Genomic DNA, 26,444 nt, shown 5'->3' on the forward strand with positions numbered 1-26,444 from the left:
TCAAATATAGGAAAGGCTTGCAAGTTGGCTGACAGGTTTGGCTGTTTTATCATGCTGGTATTTTATCTTCTGGACTGCAGTAAAAGGAGCACAGCTGTGTCTGTCTCTGTGTAATGACTCACGACTTACCTGAATAAAATGTGGGGTGTCATGAGATGAATTGCTACCTCCAGTTAGAGAGGCTCCAGGAACAAAATTTCAACAGCCTTCTCAGGGATAGAAGAGAAGAGGTGCCTTATTCTCTGATCCCAGGTAACTGCTCAGAGACAGAGGCAAGGGCTGGGGATGTCCAAATGCATATACTAGGTGTCTTGGATACAGCCTCCATTTCCCTGCTAAATCTATGCAATGACCCACTGAGAAATCTGGCAAGTGGGGCTGAAGATCCCTGGTGTGTCAACTCGAGGGTTGGATGGAAACAAGTGGTTTTAGTGGACGTTGAAATAAAGGGAGATGACCTGTGAGGAAAGAGCTGTTGAAGACTGGGGAGACTCAGAAGTTGGGGTAGAATCTCAAACAATAATCTCAGCCAAGGAGTGCAGATGCAAATCGATTTGTTACGGCTGCATAAATGAAACAAGGACTTCTCCAACATACTAAGTTTTTTCAACGACCGATTGTATTCTTTCAATATTTGTAAGTATTGATATTTTGGAAAAGTTTAATGAAATTTCTTATATAATTCTGCATTCAATTTATTCCCTGATCACCTTGCTATTATACATTTACATGCCACATTTTTATGAATAGACATTTTCTCAAATTTCTGAATTATTTTGCTAAAGTATGTGTTAAGAGTTTTTTCTAGAGGTCCACCTTCTTGACTCACTTTTCTGATGAGAAATCTATCAGGTTTCTCCACAGTGATTTTCAAGTTTGATAGCTCCTCAATGTGAGAAACTTAATGTCAACTAAGAAATGAATTACCACTAAAGAATTTTATCGTTTCAAGATGCTAACCATGTTTTGTCCAGTGTGAAATCTCACGTGTGCCACAAGTGTTGCTCTATGAAGAAAGGATTTCTCATGATTTTTCATTGTATAACTTCTCCAGTAAGACGTATTTGGTATTCCAAGAGAATTCATTGCCCTTGGAAAGAATTTCCCTTCTTATTTAGCTTATAAAGGCTTTCCTCTCTTGTTTTCCATTTTAGCAGCATTTTATCACTGTGTTTTCTTGTGAACCACAAGCCTGGTTCTTGGCTGAATGTTTATTCACAGAAAATACAAATAAAGGGTTCATCCAAGTAAAGTTTTCTCATGTTATTTGACAATAAATTGCAAATAAAAACATTTTCACACTGAATGCAGAGTTAGAGATTCTCTACCTGAAAGTCCCACATGTTTTAAGTTAAAGCTGTTGCTGAAGACTTTTAGTTTATTATGTTGACAGTTTCAGCTCTCTCGTGTCATTTATGATCAGATCATTAACAAGTCTTTGGTACATACACATCATACAATTTCTCTTCCATATGAATTTATTGATGTGGACTGAAGAATAAAGGTAACTGAAGTATCTTCTTTGTTGATTACAGTATTTCTTCAAAATATGAGTCCTTTGGTATGTTTAGATGTTACAACTACAGCTGAAGTCTCTTCCACATTCCTTACATTCGTCATTCCTAACACCATGTCATCTAAAGTCAGAATATGTTCTGAAGAAGTTTATAACTTTCTCTCCAGGGTGAATTTTCTGATGCTATTTAAGATTAGTACATTGACTGAAGGCTTTCCCACATAAATGGCATTCATATGGCTTTTCTCCAGTGCATGTTCTCTCATGTCATCTAAGGTCGGGAGACAGACTGAAGGCCTTCCTGCATAGAAGACAAGCATGTGGTTTCTCTCCAGTGTGAATTACTTTGTTTCCTCTAAAGCCAGAGCTTTGACTAAAGGCTTTCCCACTTTTATCACATTCATACCACTTTTTTCCAAGGTGAGTTCTCTCATGTCTTCGAAGGTTAAAGGATTGAATAAAGGCTTTCCCACATTGATGACACTTATACGATCTCTCTCCCATGTGAGTTTTCTCATGTCTTCTAAGGTGAGAACACTGAGTGAAGGCTTTTCCACATAGATCACATGCATATGGCCTCTCTCCAGTGTGAGTCATCTTGTGCCATCTAAGGTGAAAGCAAATAGTATACGCCTTTTCACATAGATTACATTGATATGATTTACATTTAGTATGAATTTGTTTATGTGGTTTAGGGGACAACTGATTACTAAGGGATTTTCCATACTGTTTGCTGACATAGGGTTTCTTTCCACTATGAGTTAACAAACACTGAGTTATTGTGGAACTGTGAGTGCAATCTTCTCCCAAATCATTACATTCAAAAGGATCCTCCAGAATGAGAGAGTTCTCCTTTGGGGGCAAAGATTAAAAGCTCTTAATGGTTTACCCACAGATATCTATGCATTCATTTCACTACCTTTGAATCCTAGACCAACCATTCAGTGGTAGACCCCAGTTGAAATCTTTCCAGTGTTACTTGTGTGAAAGGAAATGAAATTTTGGGACCCCAAACTCATTTAACCAAAGGGAAAAATCAAGCTGGGAACTGGGTCACACAAACCTGCCTCCCTCTTCTGGTTCCTAAATAAAATGGCTACAAGATGAAAAGCTACACCCCTCCCCCACATTTTGCCCACAAGGAAATTCTTCATGAGCTTTTAAAATTACACCATGGCAATGCAGACTGATAGCTTGTCTTTACAGGTGCAGTCATCCCCAGTTCACCAGACACAAATACATATCTGATTACTTCCCTGTCCAATTTTGCCTATGTTGTCTTATGTAAAATGCAGCTTTCCTGCATTATTCGTCTGCCTCATTTGTCTATGTCATCTTATGTTCAAAAATCCAGATTCACTGAGCCAGAAAAATGCATGAATGACTATTTTTTCTACCCACCTTTTACATGAAAATTGTGTACTTCTCAATATCCCACCCTTTCCCCTTTAAATTTGGAGACTTCAAAATCATCTTTGGAGAAAGGCATACACCTGTCTCCTGGGTGGATGTCCTTAACTTTGGCAAATAAATCTCTTAAAATGATTGAGACTTGTCTTGTCATTTTTCTTGATTGACATTTGCATACACATTATCTCCTGCAGGTACAGATATGTTCTGTTCTGTAAGATCCCAACTGCAGACTTATTGCATTAATTGTGATGATATCAATATCTTTCAATGTCTGGGCATGAGAAATGTATATGCACTTGTTCTATTTTGGAGATCTCATGCTATGGTTTAGAGCACAGGTCAATTTATTCACTAAATTCAAAGTATCCAATTTTTTTTGCTTAGAAAGCATTTAATGCCAGCCTAATTACACTCAGGTGATTGTGCTTCATTACTAATTTTACCCATTACCATGTCTTTAACTTAGATGATTGGTGTACACAGCTATCAAACTTACCATTGTCATACTGGTGGATGCGTCTTTTCTGATGATAGGATGCATGGATGTCATATGTTTTTTCTTAAGGGCACTTTCCCTGTCTGAAATAATTGAAAAATAAATTGTTACATTGGTATTATGGTGATAAAATTGTTTGAAAAGCCCCAAGGCCCATTTACTTTTTTTCAAAAATTGACAGTTAGATGTGGCAAGTGTGTCAAATGAAGAAACTACTTGAATAGAAGAAATAGATTGTACAGTGTCAGCAATTAGAAAAGATTTTTAAAATTAAAATGTGGAAAGAGTTAAAATGGAGATGAGATATGGGACAGGTAAATAGAGGGATAGTCTTCACAGGGGTATCAGGAAAAGAGTCAGCAAGTGAAAGTTTAACCCCAACAGGTATATGAATTATTCTTTTCCCAAAAGTAAAAGAAAAGGCAAGAGGACACAAGAGTAGCATCTGAAACATGAACGAAATGATAATAACATCTAAGGAATTCTGCTCCAGTAGCCTAACCTACATTTTAGAAATTATCACTCATTTAATAAAACCACTAATTAATATTCAACTGATATTATTCATTGACAAAGCACCTCCTCCTATTAGAGCACAGGACCCTGTTGCTTACCTGGATTCTGGTCTGGAAGAAATTCTCTTCCTTCCTGCCACAGCTCTTTTCCTTGCTCCAGCTACAAAGTTATACAGGATTTGCTTATCTGGCACTCTGTTAGTGGAAAGAATACATGTGTTTTGAGTTCACTGTCAATAAATGTGCATTATCACCAAGTGTAAGGCAGGCTATCAAGGAAGAATAAAAACAGTGAAGGTCAGCTCAGGCCACAAGACCTAGAACACAGAAAACTCCCCAGGATTTTTCTGACCCAACGTGAGACTAGAAAACAAATCCAAACTAAAGGTCCATCAGGAAAAGAAAATTCAAAACAGTCAGGACCTACGAATGCTGACTCCATGCCTAAGTTCCAAGACACAATGCATAATACACAATCTTCTCAGAAAGAGAGTAATTAAATCTCTGCACAGTGTGTTTATTATTATTCTCATGCAGAACAAAAAAAAAACATTCGATTTACAAAAATAATTGGTGTTCTATATGGAAAAGATATTGCTATTGTTTTCACTAATTGGTCTCAGCCTAAGCATACACTAAAGCAGAAGAGTTATTTAGAAAATATTTAATTTAATACATTGAAAATACTCATTAAGTTCCCAGGTCTGTTATGAGTATTAGAGACTCAGTAACAAGGAAACCATGAAATCCTTGTCAAGATTACATTCTAATTGAGTGAGAAACTAAATAAAATAAAATTAAAAGAAAGATATTTATTTCAGATAGATTTAGAGAGTTCAAACTTTTTTCAGATGAGATCTGTGAGAGAATCAGAGAAGAGATTAGAGTGACATATGGGGAAGCTGTTCTAACACTTGTTGAATGAATGAGCGAATGTGTGTCTACATATGTACGTGAATGTTGAGGGACTCACCGAGGGACACCAGGTGACTGATATTTTCCAGCATCACATCTCTGTACAGCTTTCTCCTGGATGTGTCCATCATGGCCCAGTCTTCCTGGGTGAAGTCAATAGCTACATCTTCAAAAGTCACTTTCTTCTAAAACATCACAGACATTTTAGTTTAGACAGAGAAATCCCTTTCAATGTCCAGAAGAGGAAGGCTGTGATGACATAGCTAGGAGCTGGGTATGCAGAATACTCAGTGTTTTGGGTTCCAGCCAGTTCATTCTCAGTACTAAGCTGGTATCTGCCTTTCAGATTCACTCACAGAGATATACCCACTCTGAATCCATTAAACTTTACTATAAAGAAATATCGCATGAGGTGTGGCATAATATAACCCAGATATTTTTCAGTAATGTGTTAATCACCTCTACATAACTGATTATAAAATTTTCACTTGAACATTCATAAATAAAATGAAATGTACCATGAATTTCAAGTAAATTACAGATTTGTCACAAGGCAAATAACGATGATTTACTACTTTTTAAACATGACTGTGATGAAATAAATAATTTCTCTAGATGAATCACAGTTTTCTCACCAATCAAATGGTTAAAAGACCTATTATGTGTTTTGAATAATCTAACGAACTAATAGAAAACGTGTTTCCTATCTAGCAAATATTTATTAAATATAAGTCATTGGTCCCTTATTCATTAAAAAGTTAGAAAGTAATGAACCAGACTCCAGCATTCTTCAGAACTGAACAAGCTTTATGCAGAATATAGGATTCAATTCATACATATAGTCTCTCTAATGTTATATAATTCAGGTGTTCATGACAAGGCTTAAAGACAGTCCAGCAGCACAAGACAAGACCGCTGAGGTTGCTATACTGAGGAAATCTTAGTTTGATGATTCCTGTGATATGAAGCCTCCTGTTCTCAACTTTCTCTCGGCAATCTAAACATCAGTTATCATTGTTTCTCTTTTAAATTTACCTTGTCACTTCACTTGTTCAAGGATTGAAAAAGCCCCTTTATTTATTTTTTTTCTAACCAGCCCTTATAAAGCATTTCCACAGAACCCTAAATTGTACTGTATCTCCTATATTCCTTCTTCTGAGTGTGCAACCATAATTAAATAATTATATTTCTTATATGTTACTTTCAGTTACCAGAAGGCAAAAGTTTAATTACCAAAAGGTAAAATGAATGGGGATAAGAATAATAATAACTTCTTTAGTTATCCTTTCGCAAAGTTTTTAAAAACTCAATTATATTTTATCAAACTTTTCTTTTCCCTCAACACTGCACAGCTCTTGCCCAAATCCTATCACACTGGATTTATTGAACTCAGCTGCTAGAACATCAGACTCATTGTTGGGCTGTGATGTTCTGCTCTTCACTCATCTCTATTGCCTGCATTCATCACAATCCTAAGTCTATTTCAGCCAACAGTACAGTTAATGGGTCAATTATTTCCCATGAGATTATAGGATGGATAGAAGAAAAAGAAATATATAAATGAAACCTCACATATCTTTTTTTTGCAAATAGCCTTAATAGGGGCTGGAATAAAGTAATGTAATATTAGAAATTATATTGATAATTTAGGAGTCTTTGACACAGGATACCCAACCTAGAGTCCTGAGAAAACTTAATTGGAGGCCAGATAACTAAAAGCCTCCTGATTGCATTTGGAACACCCAGGCTGGTTGGATTTTACATAGTAAAAACAAACAAAAAAAAGAATAAAAATGAAACACCCATGCAAATTGGAGAAAACTGCCCATTTGCCAGCAATATGGGTATAATTTCAGTAGAAAGAGGCATCCCCTACTCACTAGTGAATGCATTGTCAGGAACTCAGTTTCTCTCTGTCTTCTTCTGGATTTCCACTTGCAGACACTTTAGGCACTAAGAAAAGGGGAGGTTGGAGAAAGCACATGTGAGAAACCCCTCTTGTGCACCATTTTCAGATCGACCTGTGACGAAAAGCCAGACTTTCACTGAAGTGTGACATCACCTGCACCACAGCCTAACCAACAGACACAAACACGCAGAGGCCTCTCCTCTTTTCCCGTGGTCAAAATTAGGAAGCCTATGGCTATGGTTCCTAATAAAGAAGGATCACAGATATCTTGTGAATTAGAACGTCAAAAGCACTAGGTTTTGTATGTTAATTGGCACAAGTCCAGATATTCAATTCCCTCACTGATTTTAAAACACAGGGATCCCTGACTCCATCCACATGTGGAATATGATTTCCACCTATAGATAAACACTGGGATTTCTCAGATTTTATTATCCTAGCTTTATGCCCTAGCAATGTTTCTCCAACACCCACTACAGCCTTCTGAAGCCTTACTCCACTTTTACTTTCACTCAATTCTGACTTTTGTATTTCCCCTTGGAACTTGGAAATAATCAAGTAAGAATCTGTTTTAGGGTCAAGTGCAGTGGCTCACGCCTGTAATCCCAGCACTTTGGGAGGCCAAGGCAGGCGTATCACCTGAGCTCAAGGGTTCAAGACTAGCCTGGCCAACATGGTGAAACCCCGTCTCTACTAAAAATACAAAAATTAACTGGATATGGTGGTCCTTGCCTGTAATCTCAGCTACTCAGGAGGCTGAAGCAGTAGAATCGCTTGAACTCGAGAGGCAGAGATTAGAGTGAGCCGAGATCCCACCACTGCACTCCAGCGAGGGTGACAGAGCGAGACTCTGTCTCAAAAAAAAATCTGTTTTAGGATGGGGATAATCAATTCAGGGATTTATTTCACTTAGAGGGTCAACACTCCTATCCTGCTAATCTAGCCCTTAAAACCTCCTGCATCAGAAATTAGCAGGAGTACCCTGAGTCATGGTGTTTCTGTCCTGTGTACACAGTCACAATCCTCTAGGGTGCTCAGAAAATACAAAATGACTTAGGGGTGGGAGAAATTTAGCAGCTCAATCTGATATTTTACTAACGTGGTATCTAAAATTCTTGCAATCATGGTTTATATTAGTCTTTGTTAGTTGCAATATCTCGGATTATCATGATACATATTTGCTGAGAAATACCGATGCCCATGTATATATTCATACATAGATATGTATGACTGCATTCGCGGTCAAGGGATACAGCAAGAAACCAGACAAACTAGAGTCTTATGGAGACTCTATATTCTAAAATTCTTTGGCGGTAAACTGGACTTGAAAACAAATGGAAGGTGAATAGATATAAAAAGTTTCAATGTTCATGATGATGTAAAAAATAAAATATATTGCAGAAATGAAATCAGGAAGTGATAGGGGTCATGTAGTATTTGTAAACCACTGGTATTGTCTGAAATTCAAGCAGGCTGCAGAAATTTGGGTAACTAAAAGGAAAGCAGATGCTAATAGAAGACAATGAAGAAAGGGCCTCAAAGACATTTCAGAGACATTGGCTGGTGGCAGCCCCTCTCCTCAAAGGCCTGGAGGCCTAGAAGGGAAGAATGGTTTTGTGGGCTGGGCCTAGGGCTACACCACCCAGTGCAAGTGCAGGACAGTGCTCACAGCATTCTAGGTCTCAGCCACTCCAGCTCCAGCCATGGCTTAAAGGGCCCTAGACACAGTTTGGGGCACTGCTTTAGAGGGTGCAAGCCATAAGCCTTGGCAATTTCCAAGGGGTATTAAACCTGCAGGTACACAAAGTACAGGAGTATGCTGCTGATAAAGATATACCTGAGACTGGACAATTTACAAAAGAAAGAGGTTTAATTGGACTTACAGTTCCACATGGCTGAGGGGAGGCAGAAGGCAAAAGGCATGTCTTACATCACAGCAGGCAAGTGAGAGAATGACAGCCAAGCAAAACTGGTTTCCCCTTATCAAACCATCAGAACTCGTGAGACTTATTCACTACCATGAGAACAGTATGGGAGAAACTGGCCCCATGATTCAGTTATCGCCACTGGGCCCCCCACCCACAACATGTGGGAATTATGGGAGTACAATTTGAGCTGAGATTTGGGTGGGAACACAGAGCCAAACCATATCAGAAGCCTTCACCTGGATTTCTAAATATTTATGGAAAAGCCTGTATGTCCAGTAGAAGTCTGCTGGGGTGGAGATTTCACTGTGAATGTCTACTACAGCAGTGCAGAGGGAAAATGTGGGGTTGGAACCCCCACAGAGTCCACACTGGGGCACTGCCTAGTGGAGCTCTGAGAAGACAGCCACCATCCTCCAGACCCTAGAATGGTAGATCCACTGACAGCTTGCACCCTGAGCCTGGAAAAGCTGCAGGCACTCAGCACTGGCCCTTGACAGCAGCCATGGGGACTGACCCTTGTATCCAAAAGAAAATAAATTGTTCTACCATAAAGACATGTGCACTCATATATTTATTATAGCATTATTTGCAATAGCAAAGACATGGAATCAACCTAGATGTCCATCAATATTAGACTGGATAGAGAAAATACAGTATATGTACACCATGGAATACTACACAACCATAAAAAAATTATGTCCTTTGCACCAACATGGATGCAGCTGGAGACCATCATTCTAAAATAATGCAGGAAGAGAAAACCAAATACCATATGTTCTTAGTTATAAGTGAGAACAAAGCATTGGCTACACATGGATGTAAAGATCAGAACAACAGATACTGGGGACTACAAAAGGGGGAAGGGAAGGTGGGACAAAGGCCTGAAAAACTATTTATTGGGTATTATGTTTTCAATCTGGGTCACAAGATCATTCATACTCCAAGCCTCAGCATCACACAATGTGTCAATGTAAAAACCTGCACATGCATCCCCTGAACCTAAAATAAAAGTTGAATTTTTTTTTAAATGGACAAAGATCTGTCTAACACGGTGAAACCCTGTCTCCATTAAAAAAAAAAAAAATTACAAAAAATTAGCTGGGCGTGGTGGCAGATGCCTGTAGTCCCAGCTACTCGGGAGGCTGAGGCAGGAGAATGGTGTGAACCTGGGAAGCGGAGCTTGCAGTGAGCCGAGATCACACCACTGCACTCCAGCCTGGGTGATAGAGCGAGACTCCATCTCAAAAAAAAAAAAAAAAAAAGGGCAAAGATCTGAATAGACATTTCCCAAAAGAACAGATACAAATGGCCAACAAATATGTGAAAAAATTCTTACCATCTCTAATCATCAGGGGGATGCAAATAAAAACCACCATGAACTATCACCTGATACCTCTTAGAATAGCTATTATCAAAAAGATGTATAACAAGTATTAGCGAGGATGTGGAGAAAAGATAACCCTTGTATACCTGTGGTGGAAAAACAAATTACTATGTCCATTTCCAATAATAGTATGAATGTCTCTCAACAAATTTTAAAATAAAACTACCTACTGATGAGGCTGTTGTGATATAGGAACACTTTTACACTGTTGGTGGGAATGCAAATTAGTTCAACCATTGTGGAAGACAGTATGGTGATTCCTCAAAGACCTACAATGAGAAATACTACTTGACCCAGCAATCCCATTACTGGGTATATATCCAAAGGAATATAAATCATTCTATTATAAAGATACATGCACACATATGTTCACTGCAGCACTATTCACAATAGCAAAGACATGGAATCAACCCAAATGTCCATCAGTGACAGACTGGATAAGGAAAATGTGGTACATATACACCATGGAATACAATGCAGCCATAAAAAGGAATGAGATCATGTTCTTTGCAGGAACATGGATGGAGCTGGAAGCCATTATCCTCAGCAAACTAACCCAGGAACAGAAAACCAAACACTGCATGTTCTCACTGACAAGTGGGAGCAGAACAGTGAGAACACATGGATACTAGGAGGGGAACAACACACACTGGGGCCTGTTGGGAGGCAGGTGGAGGGAGAGTATCAGGATAAATGGCTAATACATATATGCAATGGAATATTATTCAGTGTTACATAATAATGAAACCCTGTCATTTGTGACAACATGGATGGACTTGGAGGGCATTACGTTATATGAAATAGGCCAACAACAGAATGACAATTACTATATGATTTCACTTGTATTTGAATTCTAAAATAGACAAATTCACAAAAGCAGAGAGTAGAATGGTGGTTGCCCGGGGCCGTGGTGCTGGGGAAATGGGTAGATGTGGTTAGAGCACAAAGTTTCAGATATACCACATGAGTAAGTTCTGGAGGTCTCGTTTACAGCATAGTGCTTACAGCTAAGAATACTGTATTGCATGCTTACAAATTGCTAATAGGGTAGATTTTTTATTCTTACCAAAATTTCTTACCAAAAACAAATAATAATAAAGGGGGGGGACTTTGAGAGGTGAGGGATATGTTTATAATCTTGATGGTAGAGATGTGTTCATGTTGTATACTTACCCCCAAACTCACTGAGATGTACACCTTAAATATGTACAGCTTTTTAAATGTAATCATAGCTCAACAAAGTCGGTTAAAAAAAAACAAGAGGGGGTTGGTTAAAAAATTTAAAAGGAGGGGTAGATGTTCCCTTGTTTTTCTCTCGTGGCTTTTTTCTTTCCTGCTGCCTGGAATTCTAAAATGATAGGTGGGGATTTAGCAGCCAAACTAGAGCCTCTTCAAATGTATAGCAGAACAGAGAGCTGGAAGGGGCCTGCGTCCCGAATGAATTTGGCAAGTATCTGTACTAGCCATGGTAGGTATAACTATAGATTTAAGTGAGGGAGAAATAAACTTCTGCCTTGTTTAAGCCATTTTGTTCAGACGTTAATTTTATATACATATAGAGAACATATGCTCCTTTATGAGTAGGAAAAATGTTTATGCCATAGGGTCCATGATGGGTGTTCAACAATGTAGGATGGGGCTGATTATGACGACAATGGTGACAAATAGCATGAAATAATAAGCAATGAAAAAAGTGGCCTCATAGTTGTGTATGGTTACTTTATTTAAAGATTCTGCTGCTAATATCATTCAATGTATTTGTATGCCGGCGGGAGTTTTATTAGGTGTAGACTAAGAAAGTTTACATTATTTAATGAAAAATACTTGACCAATTTTTTTAAAATAAACATATCAGGAGATGGAACTAAGCATCTGTATTTCAAAGTAACTCTCCCAGTTGATTTTCTGCATAGCAGTGATTGAGAATCCCCTGATCTAGATCCAACAGATCTCGACCTTTATAGGTGCTATCAAGGAAGCACCTAAGGAAGACAATTTTCCTGACTACATCCATATCTCCAGTTAGTAATAGATCTAGAGATCTAGAACCCAAATCCAGACCTCCTGCTTCCATGTGCGGTGGTCTTTTGCTGTTGTTTTGTTCCACTTGGTGAAGAGGATTTGAGAATCAATAGCCACATGATTCAACTCCCTCCTCAGCTCTGAGGAATATAGCCTTGTCCTAGCAAGCAAGAAGCTCATACAGTAGTGGATGAGGCAAATGTACATTCACTAATCTAACATACAAGGCAGTAAGCACTGTAACATAAACAAAGCACTTTGGAGTTTCAGACCAGGAGCAAGTGGGGTGATTAATTCTTAGCAGGGCTAGTAAAGTCTGGGAAGTGTTCACTAACAAAATGTGTGGTCATTAACGAAACCTACTGGTTTCTCAACACAGTCTAATTTATTGTAACAATATAAATGGTTGCTTGTTCATAAGCTTTCATCTTTTGCCAAAATGTTTGTAGCTTATGTTCCCATTTAACAAGGTTTTCTGGCCAAAACTGTGCACCCACATCATCCTAATGAACTGGCTGTCCAATAAAAAAAGGACTCTCAGTCTTCCCATAAAAGCAATTTTGCATGCATAGAACACCTCTATCTAGGAATATCCCTAATGAGGTACAGAAAGGCTCTTATTATCCAAACAGAGACACTCCACTGGTGCTAGAGAGCCACAGACAGAAGTTTTCTCTGCCTCCTGGAAATGAAGCCAAACTTTCTTCTTTCTTCAACCGTGAGGATTGCTGTCCTCCTCTTCACGATTTTCTTCTTTATGAGCCAGGTTCTACCAGGTAACAAAATAAACTTGGTAAGAGTAGAGTGCCTAACACCTTACAGGGATTCAACACTCAGAGAGAAATCACCATCACCTATGACCAGAAAAGGGGGTCTCATAGGAAATCTGGAAGACATATTGGCTGAGAGGCCTGCAGCCATCTAATTCGTTAATTCTACATAGCAACTCGGTTAAATGAAGTCAATGGTGTTTCAAGTCTTTGAAACCCTCTTATTCCATTTCTAAATTAGGCAAGTTTACTAGCAGTTACTAGACCTCAAAAATTAAAAATCAGGCATTATTCTACTAAATCTTGGTCTCTAAAGCTCCTGTAGTTTCTTTCAGCAAAAGTTAGTTATCCTAAGACCCTGGCATAAGAGCTATGCCAAAGCTGTGGTAGGCTCAGACAGAAAGGATTGGTGGAAGAAGTCTCTTTGAAAATATTACTATTATCTAAGAAATCTTTAACCTATTGCTCCCCAGTACTGTTGGTCCCTGGGACTTGACTTTTCCCCTTAAGGCACCATCTCCATCCCTGGCTTTCCCTCTTCCTTCTCAGCATCTAGTCTTGTAATGTAGAATTTAAACACAGGGACCAGGGGTGACCCCACACCAGAGCATAGCCTACTGCATTCAGCATGCAAACATTAATCACAGGTAGAAGGCCCCTTGCACAGACATGCTTTGGAGAAGTGTATATAGGACTTCTTGGATTTGCCCAAGGTGGTTACCAGACTCCGAAAGTGGATCTGAAAATTTTCTGGAACCCCTGAACATGCGTATTCAAGGATGAATAAGCAACTTATTCCCTCTATTTTTGCTGTTTTATAGAGGAAAAAATTAAGGCCCTGGAAACTGAAGTACTTTTCCCAACAGTGGGGTAAATGTCAGAGTCAACGCTGTGTTTTAATATCCTGGCTTTTCCTATACATCCCACCCTAGAGTTCTGTTGTGCTGTTCCTTTGTGTGACTTTCTAAAGCCTGAAAAAAGTGATACCATATCCAATTATATTAACTCAGTAGCACACAACATTGGGGACTGACTTATAAGATTATTATCCTTGTGGCATTACTGAAGTCCTGTCTCACTAGTACTTGTTAAATAGTCACCCTGGCTAAATACATGGGTTTCATTTTTTTAATCAGTTAAAAATATTTTAAAATATGTATCTTACATCTATAACCCCCATAAAATCAATGCTTTTAATCAAGGTTTAAAAATTACAAATTTGGATAAATAAATTTTTTTTTGTTTTCACTGTCACTCAATCAAAATAGAAGAAACTAATTGGATAGAACAGCACAGGCAGAAGCATTACTGACAGTCAAAAATGGGACGCAACAAGACTGGAGAAGAAAACACAGTATGGTGCTAAAGAATGCAGCCTAATGAAAGGTGGCATCTCCTCTGGATGTCCTTAGGTAGACATTGAAGCAGAACTGCAATCTTTTTGTAGAAGGCTAGAGAGGAGAGGAGGACACAGAGAGAGGGCGAGAGTGGAAAATAGAATGAGGCTCAGAATATCAAGCCTTAGTGCTGTCCCTAACATCTGCCTCACTCGATCACTGGGTAATCTTGGGCAAGTTTCTTCCTTTCCATCAGCTTATTTCCTCATCTTTAAGGTAAGTGACTAGACAAGATAGCCTATGATGTTCATTGTTACTCTAGCTTTTGTTCCTAAAGCAAATGGCTGGAAAAGACATAGTGTCCACAATACGCAATACACAAGGTTTACAAGCACATCATAATTTTAAAAAGCCCTTTGTAATTTCAACTTTTTAAAATAATTTCAACCTTTATTTTAGATTCAGGGAGTGCATGTGCAGATTTGTTACATGGGTATATTGTGTGATATTGAGGTTTGGGGTATGAATAACTCTGTCACGCAGGTAGGGTGTACCCAAAGTGTAGCTTTACAGACTTTACTCCCTCTCCCTCTCCTCCTGGTAAGACCCAATCTCTCTTGTTCCCATTTTTATGTCCATGTGCACTCATTGTTCGGCTCCCACTTATAACTGAGAATATGTGGTATTTGGCTTCCTGTTCCTGAGCTAATTTGCTTAGAATAAAGTCCTCCAGCTGCATCCATGTTGCTGAAAAGGACACAATTTTGTTCTTTTTATGGCTGCATAGTATTCCATGACATATATGTACTACATTTTCTTTATTCAATCCACTGTTGGTGAACACCTAGTTTGATTCCATACCTTTGCTACTGTGAACACCACTGTGATGAACATACAAATTTAGGTCTTTTTACAAGACTGATTTATTTTCCTATGGATATTCACCCAGTAATGAGATTACTGGGTTAGATGGTAGTTCTGTATTAAATTTCTTGAAAAGTGGCTTGAAAATAAAATGCTCAATAGAATCAGGTATAGTAAAAGAGTACACATGATTCAAAGACCTGTGAACCGAGAGTAACAACAAATTTCTGCACAAATATATTGCAAGTTAGAAAATAGCTGTATTTTAATCAATTATTCCACAATCATTTACTGAACAGCTATTGTAAGCCAAGACTTTAATCAGATTCTGGAATATACATACAGAGGAGAATAAGATATGATTCCTGCCCTCAAGAAATTCGTTATCAAGAATTGAGGTCAGATGGGAAAACACCACCTGTAGTAGAATGCGAGAAGTACTACCACAGAGGGATGTTCAAGAGTGATTTATGACATATGACAAGACAGGTCAGTTGTTCATCCTCTACACTATACTAATCTCTTATGACTCTTCCAGCTGCAAAGGGCCAATTTTAACCCAAGGACAGTGGACTGGGGTACTACTATACATAGTAGCTGACTACTTACAGATAAAAGGAAGAGATGGAAAGCTCAGGGATCAAAAAACTCAGATTTCAGCTTGTTTCTACCAAGTGGTCAACATTTAGAATTATCATTGTCTTCAAAAAAGCATGACCTTTATTTCCCAATTTGCATTATAGATATAAATATGATGTTGCATATATTTGGTCTTCACATCAATCCACTAATTGCTTTGTGACCATTGAAAAGTTAAATTGAATTTAATGCATTTCGATTTCAGTTCAATTAAATAGGCATTTATTGAATGTTTATTAAAATTGTTGTACTGATTGAAAGCTATTCTGGAATTCGCTTTTGTGTTCCAGAACAGAAAAAAAAAAAAAAAGTGTTGGTTTTTATACCTCTCTTATTGCCAAGAAGTTGTCATGGAAAAGGTGCTCTGTGTTACATACAAAGACTGCTCAGAATTAAAACACTTTTCAAACTAAACACCTCAATATGTGTGGCCTATTCCCAGAGCAGTGATATCTTAGGAAATAAATGAAATACTATTCAATGTTTCCAACAAGTATAGTTTTTGAGCCTTTAAGAAGATCTTGAATGTTTCACTCTTAAAATATGCAATGGTTTCTAGAGAAAAATTGCAACCTCAAAGACCAGTGTCAGAGATATAAGTAGTGAGTGAAGTCTCGGGGTGTAACAAGTACTGGCACAGATATATTTGTGTATTAAACACATAGAAATATTGTTCTCTTCCACAGGAAAAATATCCTAACAATTAAAGTATATTATCTTTTAGGTCTATATTTCAGTTCTACTTTTGAAAAAATACATCTATTATAACCTATCATATAGAGTGTGTGTGTGTGTTTATGTGTGTAGAAATAAAAAGAGATGAGCCAAAAGAGATTTTCTTCTCTTTCACTCCAGGAAAATCCATAGTACAAGACATTATATTTTTTTAAAAGGCTGAAATCTCCCATCAGTGTTAGAAGATAATAAGGAAGAAATAAACTGAAACGTGCAGGCTCTAGAACTTGTAAAGAGGAGTGGGCTACTCACCTCCAGCCTTTTGTCATGTAGGTGCACCCAATATTCTCAGATTTTTCAAGAACACCAAAAAATCCAAATTTTTGTGTGACAGCAGATTTTTAAGTGTTGAAGAAATCAAATAACACACACACACACACACACACACACAAATCCACACGAGATTATTTTCAGGCACTGCCCCCTATGTCCATGTAATTCAATACAAAGTAAAGAAAGACTGATGAATGATTACAATAACCCTCTTCTGCATGTAGCCAGGGGCAAATTCAACGAGATCTCTGAATGTCCAAATGGCTCTTGTCGGGACTTTTGCCTCAAAACAGAAATCCATGTTGGGAGATGCTTAAATAGCCGACCCTGCTGCCTTCCTCTGGGGCATCAACCAAGAATTGAGAGCACTACACCCAAAAAGGAAGGAAGCCTGTTGTTTTCTGGAGATTTTATGTTCTCTTTTTCTCTCTCCCTCTCCCTGTCTCCCTGTCTCCCTTTCCCTCTCTCCATTTTTCTCACAGGGATTTTTATTGAATCCTCAAAAAAGAATAAAGCAAAACCAACCAGCATGAAACCTCTTTTAAAAGTTTATATTACTGGCTGGGTGTGGTGACTCATGCCTGTAATCCTAGCAATTCGGGAGGCCAAGGTGTGTGGATCATGAGGTCAGGAGATCAAGACCATTCTGGCCAACATGGTGAAACCCTGTCTCTTTTAAAAATATAAATATTTAGCCAGGCATGGTGGCAGGCTCCTGTAATCCCAGCTACTCAGGAGGCTGAAGCAGAAGAATTGCTTGAACCCATGAAGTGGAGGCTGCTGTGAGCCGAGATCCCAACACTGAATTCCAGCCTGGGTGACAGAACAAGACTGTGTCTCCAAAAACAGAAAAGGAAAAGAGAGAAAGAAAGAAAGAAAGAAAGAAAGAAAGAAAGAAAGAAAGAAAGAAAGAAAGAAAGAAAGAAAGAAAGAAAGAAAGAAAGAAAGAAAGAAAGAAAGAGAAAGGAAGGAAGGAGGAAGGAAGGAAGGAAGGAAGGAAGGAAGGAAGGAAGGAAGGAAGGAAGAAGTTTATATTACATGTTATGACTTGATTACTATTTGGTTTCCAGTATCCTTCTATCCCATCTAGATGAGCTCTTAGTTGAAAATGACCTACAGCAGGGTGGGGGAATTTTCGCCATCCCTATTGCTTTTGTCTAGCACTGTAACCCTTCACCCTGCATATGGGAAGACTACTCCCCTTTTTTACTGGGAAAATGCACCATCCTATTCCATGCAGCCTTGCAGGGGTCTGTCTCTCCCTGATAAAGGTGGAGCACATGGGAAAATTGCACAATCAAATCAACCAGACTTCACCAGAAATCTAAATTATAAAAAGAGGTGCACTCAGATTAAAGGCAATTTCTTCAGCACCCTTTTCAAAGGCAATTCCCTGGGTCTGTACATGTATGCCTGGCCAAGATCCAGGGAATTCCTTTAGTTCCCGACTTTCACTGGGCATAATCATTCAGCATTTTCTTCCATCTTTTAAAACACTGCATCGGCTTCCTATGGTTGCTATCACAAATTACAACAAACTTGTGGCTTAAAGCAACACAAATGCATTTTCTGACCGTTCTATAGGCTGCAGGCTTCAGTTGGATCACAGTGGGCCAACATCAAGGTGTCAGCAGGGCTGAGCTTTCTTCTGGAAGCTCTGCAGTTTTCTTCCTGCACCTTTATCCTAGCAATGGCAGGTTACTCCTGTGCACCATATTTTCCTTCATCCATTTTCAAAGCCAGCAACGGAGCATTGAGTCCTCACATTCCATCATTCTGAATTCATCTTCTCCCCACTCTTCCATTTTTTAGGACTCATGATTACATTGGGCCCACCTGGATAATCTAAGATAATCTCCCTATTTTAAGGTCAGCTGATTAACAGCCTTTATTTCACATGAAACCTCAATTCCCCTTTGCCTTACAAGGTGGCACATTCACAGGACCCAGCAGTTAGAATGTGGATAGCTTTGGCGGGAGACAGAGGGGATATTATTCTGCCTACCACAGCCACTGAGTGCTTTTACCACCTGTCACCATTTTGCTCCATTTAGACACAACTTTAGTTGCTTTGTGTGAAGAGATTCTCATTCATAGAGTTTTTTTTTTGTGTAAAGTAGTGGGGGGCTTCCCCGTGGTCATTGAAAGAGTATAGAATCAAGATATTTAAAAGTATATCAGCTGGATTTTATTTTTCACCATGCCTGATTTGGCCAAGAAAGAATGTTAAGTTATGTCACATGGGCTACTTGAAATCTCAAAAAGTTCAAAACATTGGGTTCAAAATCTCAGAGACTGAGATATATTCCAACCAACTCAACCCTGTAGAAGTGCCAAGTTTTCCTCAGTGCCACTCTTGAAATTACATCACCAACTGACCCTTTAATATATTTTTGCACTATATAATATTTATTTCTTGGAGTAAGTGCTTCCCTAGAAAAGAAGCAGTTTGGACACGTATATTAAAGCCGTCACATAGAATATTATCCTCTCATTGCTAGGAGGTGGCCTTCAAGATGGCTGACTAGAGGCACCAGGCACTGTGTCCTCCCAAAGAAAGACCAAAACAGCAAGTAGATAATCATACCTTGAAGAGGGCTTGAGAGAGGGCACTAGAATTCAGCAGCAAAGTGACAAGGAATCTCTGAGGTGTGGAAGGAAAGGAAAATGAAGCAGCAGCCCAGCCAGAATCAGCTTAAAACCAGGACAGGCTCTCCAGTGTGGTGAAAAGGTAAAAAAGAGAGCCCCATTGGTCCATATTCCCACCGTGGACACTGCAATTCTAGCCAAAGGACAGTCTCTTGGCCCTCGCAGGCCCTGAGACTACTATAGGGAGCTGCCTGGAGTCCATGGGATGGTCATTGTCCCAGAGAAGGAGTTGGCACTGGATCGTTTGCACCCATCCCCAGATACAGGCAGCTGTGGCACAGTGCCATTCTGAGAGCCCAGCCCCCAACAGACTACATCCTGCCCTAGGGCCAAACAGCCCCTGCATCTCCACACCTCTGGACCCCCAGTGACATTCCCTCATGTACATCCAGAGTGCTGCAGAGTCACAATACCAGCTGAACTCACCAGTGTAGCCTGGTCCCCATCACTCTAGCCTACACAGTGTCCTACACTCCAGGGAACTGGCAGTGCCATTCACTAGGGAGGCTGCCCCCAGAACAAAGGGAGCTGAAGCAGGCACTCTTCACAAGTGGAGAGTCACCTTCCCAGGGCCACTGACACTGACAGCAATCCTGACCCCCAGGAGCAGGGTCACTGCACACCTGCAGGCATCCTCAGGGGACCTAGGGACTCACCTGCCTGGGCACTATTCCAGGGCCAGAGCACAGGCCCATCCCACCCATTGCTGTCACTACGACTACCCAAGCTCTTTGTCCAGGAGGCTGGGGATCAACCCACACTGCTCTCTGTCATTGGCACCTGTGCATGCCCTCTTGTGACCTGAGTATGAACCCACCCAGCCTGGCAGTGCCTGTGCACATTGTCTGGGAGCCTGGGGATTAATCCACCATGCCTATCACCATCAAGTACCTGTGTGTCTCCTGAGAGCCTAAGGATAGGACTTCCCAGCTGGCCATGACTGCTGCCACCAGTGCCCACATATTTGCAGCAGGTGAAAGCCCGAGGACTACTCTGTCCATCAGGTTGCCATGACTGTTGGTGTCTGCACATGCCATCTGGGGTCACAATAGTTGACCTGCTATGACTACTGCAACTGCTGATGCTACACATGCCTCCCAGGGTCTTGAGGGCATACCTATCTACCTAGCTCACCACTGTCACTACTGGCACTTGAGAAAGCCACCAGACTCATGCCTGTAATCCTAGCACTTTGGAAAGCTGAGGGAGGCAGATGACCCGAGGTCAGGAGTTCGAGACCAGCCTGACCAACATGTAGAAACTCCATCTCTACTAAAAAAAAAAAAATACAAAATTAGCTGGGCATGGAGGTGCATGCCTGTAATCCCAGCTACTTGGGAGGCTGAGGCAGGAGAATGGCTGGAACCCGGGAAGCAGAGGTTGCAGTGACCTGAGATCACGCCATTGCACTCCAGCCTGGGCAACAAGAGCAAAACTTCGTCTCAAAAAAACAAACAAAAAAAAAGCCACCTGAAAGCCCAAGGACGGCCTGCCTGAAACTTCAACCACTAGTGCCCACGTAAATCACCCAGAAGTTCAAAGACCAATGCAACTGGTACCCAAGGACCAAACTGCCTGGCCGGTCTTTCCCCAGCAAAATCTCACCACAGCCTCCATTAACAATGAAGGCTAAGACACTGAGGAGCTCACAGACATCAGTGATGCTGATTATAGCTGAAGAAATCATAGAAGTCTAAACTACTGAGCCAACCCAGAACTAAAGGCAAAGTGTCTTACTGATTTAACAGTATAGATACAGCTACAGAAGTCAGTCTTTTACTACCAAAGCCAATCTATAAAATTAGAAGAAGCAACTGTTTTACCAGATATTCAAATATCAATGTAAGGACATAAGAAACATTAAAGAGCAAGGAAACACAGCATCTCTGAAGGAAAAACAATAATTCTCCAGCAACAGATTTCAATCAAACACATCCATAAAATGAGTGAAAAGGAATTTAACAGCAGAAATTGAATAATTCAATACATAAAATAAATAATACAACTTGAGAACCTCAACAATAGACTAGATTAAGATGAAAGACTTTCTAAACATAAAGATCAATCTTCATATACAGGATTAAATGGATTAAAGACTTAAATGTGAAACACAAAACTATAAAAACCCTGGAAGACAACCTAGGCAATACCATTCAGGACATAGGCATGGGCGAAGATTTTGTAACAATGACACCAAAAGCAATTGTGACAAAAGCAAAAATTGACGAATGGGATGTAATTAAACTAAAGCGCTTCTGGGCAGTGAAAGAAACTGTTAATAGAGTAAAAAGACAACCTGCAGAATGGGAGAAAATTTTTGCAAGCTATGCATTCGACAAAGATCCAATATACAGCATCTACAAGGAACTTAAACAAATTTACAAAAAAAAAAAAAAAAACCTTTAAAAAGTAGGCAAAGACATGAACAGACACTTCTCAAAAGAAGACATACATGCTGCCAACAATCATAGGAAAAAAAAAGCTCAAAGGTCATGAGGGATTATGACAGACAGGAGGCAGAACTAGATTCCAGCTCTGGACAGAGCAGCATGCTGAGGCTTGCATTGTGAATTTTAGCTCTAGATGGGCTGCAAGAACAGACCAGCAATGCTGACAGGACCCATAGACCCTCCGAAGGAAGCAGACTGCTCTTGCAGGACCTGTGAGACACCCCAAATACTTTAAGTCACTTAAACACGGAAATGAGAAAGGGAGACGCTCGTCTCCTGAACACACACCCCCACTGGAGAAGCTGAAAGTCTGTTTGTGGGAGAAGTTCCTGACTTTACCTGGAGCTGAGGCAAGTTAGAGAGCCAAGCTGAGTGACATACAGGAGTAGAGGAAGTAGCAGAAAGGCACTGGAAGGCCGCTGGATCCCCAAGTAGCCCATTCCTGCCTGGCAAAACAGGCATCCATCAGGAGGGTGTCCAGAGGAGCAGGCGGTAAAACTTCACAGGGAGAAGGACTTCTCTACCTGAACTTTGTAAAAAATTGAATGGGGTGAGAAGCCTCCTGGCCAGAACTCAGGGGAGGGCGTGAATCCGGCTTGCAGACTTCACAGGCCGGGTAAAAACTGAAGCCCATTTCTTTGTCAGTCGGGAGGCAGAAAGCCTCAGGTAAGTTTTCAAGCCAGATTCGCCTTCGGCCTGGAAACAGACTCCGGGCTATTGCCAGGGGCATTGTGGGAGTGAGACCAGCCTTTCAGTGTGCGTGGAAGCTAGCTTTCCCCCACTTCCCTGACAACCTGCATGACTCAGCAGAGGCAGCCATAATCCTTCTAGGTACACAACTCCAGTGACCTGGGAATCTCACCTCCATCCCCCACAGCAGCCAAAGCAAGACCCACCAAACGAGAGTCTGAGCTCAGGCATGCCTAGCTCCGCCGCCACCTGATGGTCCTTCCATATCCACCCTGGTAGCAGAAGACAAAGAACATATGATCTTTGGAGTTCTAGAGTCCTGCCCACCACCGGTCCCTCCCCACAGTGTCCAGAATTGGTGGGTTCTTGGTCTCACTGAGTTTAAGAATGAAGCCGCAGACCCTCACTGGGTGAGTGTTAACAGTTCTTAAAGATGGCATGTTCAGAGTTGCTCATTCCTCCCAGTGGGTTCATGGTCTCTCTGGCCTAAGAAGTGAAGTTGCCGACCTTCACAGTGAGTGTTACAGCTCTTTTTTTTTTTTTTTTTTTTTTGAGATGGAGTCGCTGTTGCCCAGGTTGGATGCAGTGGCGCGATCTCGGCTCAATGCAGGCTCCGCCCCCCGGGGTTCACGCCATTCTCCCGCCTCAGCCTCCTGAGTAGCTGGGACTACAGGTGCCCGCCACCTCACCTGGCTAATTTTTTGTATTTTCAGTACAGACGTGGTTTCACCGTGTTAGCCATGATGGTGTCAATCTCCTGACCTCGTGATCCGCTACTTCAGCCTCCCAAAGTGCTGGGATTACAGGCATGAGCCACCGCGCCCAGCCGTGTTACAGCTCTTAAAGGCGGCGCAGACCCAAAGAGTGAGCAGCAGCAAGCTATATTGCAAAAAGCGAAAGAACAAACCTTCCACAGCATGGAAGGGGACCCAAGCCTGTTGAGCTGTGGGCTCCGGTGGCCTCCTTTTATTCCCTTCTCTGGCCCCACCCACATCCTGCTGACTTGTCCATTTTACAAAGAGCTGATTGGTCCGTTTTGACAGAATGCTGACTGGTGCATTTACAAACCTTTAGCTAGACACAGAGTGCTGATTGGTGCATTTACAATCCTTTAGCTGGACACAAAATTCTTCAAGTCCCCACCAGATTAGCTAGACACAGAGTGCTGATTGGTGCATTAACAAACTTTCAGCTAGACACAGAGTGCTGATTGGTGCATTTACAATCCTTTAGCTAGAGAGAAAAACTCTCCAAGTCCCCACCCGGCCCAGAAGCCCAGCCGGCTTCACCTCTTGATGGCACTCGCCAGACAGGACTTTGCAGCACCCAGCCCAGGCACTCCAGCAGCCTAGAGAGAGCTCATCCCCCAGTCAAGCCCAGCAGGCACAGGCCAGCCACAAAAAGTGTGGGGCCCGCCGGGTGCGGGCCCACCCAGAACCCGTGCCAGCCCACAAGCGCCACACACAGCCCCAGCTCCCACCAGCACCTCTCACTCCGCACCCCGCGAGCAGAGGGAGCCGGCTCCGGCCTTGACCAGCCCCAGAGAGGGTCCCACACAGTGCAGCAGCGAGCTGAAGGGCTCCTTGAGTGCAACCAGAGTGGATGCCCAGGCCAAGGAGGCACTGAGAGCAAGCGAGGGCTGCTAGCATGCTGTCATCTCTCAACACTACTACAGCGGATGCTTTCTGGAAAGTGCCACCTCCAGCAGGAGGCCCATCAGCACAAAAAATAGAGCCTTAAACCACCAAAATGGTGGAGGCAGTTTGAAAAACAGGTTGGCAGTTCTTAAAGAATTAAAAATAGAGTTACCATATAACCCAGCAATTCCACTCTTAGGTATATACTTAAGAAAATAGTTTGTACCTAAGAGTTGAAAAATTCTCAATGAATTCTTATAGCAGCATTATTCATAATAGTAAAAAAGCTGAAATAACCCGAATGCCCATCAGCTGATAAATATATAAACACAATGTAGTATATTTATATAATACAGTATTATTTATTGATAGAAGGAATGAAATAGCTATATATTCTACAACTTGGATGACCCCCATGGAGTCATCAAAACACCACCATCATTCTTCAGAGTTAGAAAACCAATTCTAAAATTCATATGGAACCAAAAAAGAGCTCACATATCCAAAGCAAGACTAAGCAAAAAGAACAAATCTGGAGGCATCACACTACCTGATTTCAAACTATACTATAAGATTATAGTCACCAAAACAGTGTGGTACCCGAAAAATATATACATTAAAATATATGCACTTAAATAACATAGCATCAAATTTATAAAACAAAAATTGAGCAACCTACAAGGAAAAATGAAAAAATTCCAAACTATAGAGGGAGATTATAACTTATTTTTCTTAGTCATTCAAAGAAAAAGAAGACTTTAAACATCAATAACACATTGGATGTTAATAAAAATTTACTATTTTTATGAAGTGAATAATTACAAAGAACTTCATTCAACAACTACAGAATACAATTTTAATAGGACATATTGAATATGCACAAATATTGACCATGTAACGATTTGTTCTACATGCCAAATCTTAACAAAAGTCAAATAACTGACACTCTACAGAAAGTGTTCATTTATCACACTGATATGAAATTATAAGAAACGGTTCTAAAACCCAGTTGATTAAAGAAAAAAATCTTAGTGAATAACTGAAATATATTGAAATTAAAATATTACTTATTAAAACTTTTTGGAATCCATTGGTACAATATTAAAGAGGACATTCAGAGTCATAAATGCTGATATTAGAAAATAAAAAAGGTGGGTCTTTGGCAATACCATCATGAACACTCCTGATCTCATCTGATCTCAGAAGAAAATAATAATAGAAAACCAAAACATCTCAGTCTTTGCAGTATGAATTACAAAGAAAATAAAATGCACAAATAAAAATAACAAGAAAAAAGGAAGCATCTTTAAATATGCAAAACCATTAAAGAAACTTGACAAAATTAACTCAAGATGAAACAGAAAATAAGAATGTTTTCCTGAATTAATAAAGCAACTAATTCTGTAATCAATAACCTCCCAAAAAAGAGGGCCCTTAACTTATATTTTCAACCACATTTCAGAAATTTAAAAAATTGTCATTATATCCAACCTCTTCTAAGAAAACAAAGAAAAAGAGACACTCCAAAACATCATATTTATCAAAACAATTTTTATTAAGATAATATTCACATAACAAAATATTCACTGTTTCAACAATTTTGATTTATTTTAATAAATGTTAGTATATTTACAATGTTGTGCAGACATCACCACTATTTAATTCCAAAACCTTTCCATCACCCCAAAAAGAAACTCCCTCTCTAATCCCCAGAAACTACTAATTTGTTTTCTATCTCTATAGATTTGACTATTCTGGACATTACATAACTGGAATTATAAAATATATACCCATTTGTGTCTGCCTTCCATAACTTAGCATAATTTTTCAAGGTCATCCAAGTTGTAGGATACCTAGCTATTTCATTCCTTCTATCAATAAATAATACTGTATTATATAAATATACCACATTGTGTTTATATATTTATCAGCTGATGGGCATTCGGGTTATTTCAGCTTTTTTACTATTATGAATAATGCTGCTATAAGAATTCATTGAGAATTTTTCAACTCTTAGGTACAAACTATTTTCTTAAGTATATACCTAAGAGTGGAATTGCTGGGTTATAAGGTAACTCTATTTTTAATTCTTTAAGAACTGCCAAACTGTTTTTCAAACTACCTCCACCATTTTATGTTTCCATCAGAAATGTATGTGAATCCAATTTCTCCACATTTTCCACAACACTTGTTATTTTCCATCTTTCTTGATGATAGTTATTCCACTCGATATCAAATGGTATGTCATTGTGGTTTTGATTTTCATTTCCCTTTCATGTGCTTATAGCCCACTTAAATATCT

At 39.9% G+C, this 26,444-nt stretch overlaps 1 protein-coding gene and 1 pseudogene across 1 annotated transcript in view; both read right to left on the reverse strand.

Annotated features, from left to right (window-relative positions):
• The window catches only part of LOC134761888 (chitobiosyldiphosphodolichol beta-mannosyltransferase-like), a 966,630-nt gene that overhangs the window by 668,812 nt on the left and 271,374 nt on the right, over nt 1-26,444 (reverse strand). The gene's annotated exons all lie outside the window — the stretch shown is intronic.
• LOC129047579 (zinc finger protein 705A-like) lies at nt 1,627-11,306 on the reverse strand (annotated as a pseudogene).

The sequence above is a fragment of the Pongo abelii genome, chromosome 7 (assembly GCF_028885655.2).
Source record: "Pongo abelii isolate AG06213 chromosome 7, NHGRI_mPonAbe1-v2.0_pri, whole genome shotgun sequence".
NCBI classification, from domain to species: domain Eukaryota; kingdom Metazoa; phylum Chordata; class Mammalia; order Primates; family Hominidae; genus Pongo; species Pongo abelii.